Genomic DNA, 1,702 nt, shown 5'->3' with positions numbered 1-1,702 from the left:
GAGATGAAAATAACAATAGTTTATAATTTATTGAGGTTTCATGAGGGTGGGAGGGTGGGAGACAGAGGGGAAAAATGAAGAACTGATACCAAGAGCTCAAGTAGAAAGAAAATGTTTTGGAAAGGATGATGGCAACATATGTACAAATGGGCTTGACACAAAGGATGTATGGACTGTTATAAGAGTTGTAAGAGCCCTCAATAAAATGATTTAAAACAACAACAAGAATAAACAAATCAGTCTTGAAAGAGGTACAGCCAGAATGCTCCTTGGAAACAAGAATGGTGAGACTCTGTCTCACATATTTTGAACATGTTATCAAAGGAGACCAGTCCCCGGAAAGCGACTTCGTGCTTGGTAAAGCAGAGAGGAAGTGGAAAAGAGAAGGCCCTTGACAACATGGGCTGACACCGTGGCTGAAACAATGCGTTCAAATACAAGAACAATTGTGAGGACGGTGCCATGCCGGACTGGGCAGTCTTTAACGCTGTTGTACAAAAGGTTGCTATGAGTCGGAATCCACTTGATGGCCTCTAACAACAAGAAGTGTCCAAGTGATATGGATGTTGCTAGTCAGGAAACTACACTTAAGAGCTAAGGCTCTATTGTTGTGGTTGGCTATTTCTCCCTTTAACCCACTCCTCCATTGTTGCCTCTCGTACAGGAAGGGATCGAGTCCTGTCAGGATGAAGGAAAAGACTGAACGGGAAACCAATCAACCAACCAAACAACCAAACAAAAATGCATTACCGAGAAGCTGGTTCCCACTCACAGTGGCCTTGTAGGACAGAGAACACCCCACAGGAGTTTCCAAGGCTGTACATCTTTACAGACTGACTCATCTTTCTTCCTGAGGTGGTTGCATGGTTCTGACCACCCAGCTTTCAATTAGCAGGCCAGTGCTTTAATCACTGAGAGAATAAAAAAAGGGGGCGGGAGATTTCAGGAGGAGGGTAGCATTGGAACCCGCCCAAATTCAGGGGCATGAAGAGGCAGGCTCAGTCTTTCCAGGCTCCCAGGTGCAAGTGATACCCAGACCAGGGACAAGTTGGCTCCTTCCGCATTCACCCAGGTCGTAAAAACACTCAGAGATTGTTTTTCTTGTTGCTTTTCCTTTGGGGAAACCGTGGTTGCGTGCTGCGTGCCGATGGGCACCGGAAACCCACATCAGAGAGTGTGGGTGCCCGCAAGCCTGGCCGGGCTGACACCTCCACGCTGCCCGGGAACCCGAGTCCTGGAAGGAAAGGGAAGGCAACTGGCTGAGTTGCAAGCAGCTGGGCATTTGGAATGTGTCTCTGGAGACACACACTGAGTCTGACCGGGAACTTCCAAGAAAACTCAGTGGGAGGGGAGGAAAAACAGTGCCCTGACAAGTCATCTTGTGGACCTTGCTGCGATTGCATTCCATCTGCACTGCGGTGACCCAATGTTCCAGTAAACAAGGAGGGGCTGGGATGGAGAGTCCTCAGATCAAGCTACCCTGGGGCTTTTAAAACAGAGCTAAGGGCGCCAGGAGCGGTAGGGCAGGGTCAGGGGTTGCCTCTGTGCATATCCGGATCAGGGAGGCACACCCACCCCCCACCTCTAACTACACACAGATACAGCCCCTCCTCCAGCAGGGCTGGGACCGATACCAAAACCTCAGATGTTCTAGTCTTACAATGGTTGGGAACTGGTAGCTTCCTTTAGAACATGTCTCCAG

The sequence above is a fragment of the Echinops telfairi genome, unplaced genomic scaffold, assembly GCF_000313985.2.
Source record: "Echinops telfairi isolate 266 unplaced genomic scaffold, ASM31398v2 ScPeMD7_7424;HRSCAF=8462, whole genome shotgun sequence".
Taxonomy (NCBI): domain Eukaryota; kingdom Metazoa; phylum Chordata; class Mammalia; order Afrosoricida; family Tenrecidae; genus Echinops; species Echinops telfairi.
This window is presented reverse-complemented; position numbering follows the sequence as displayed.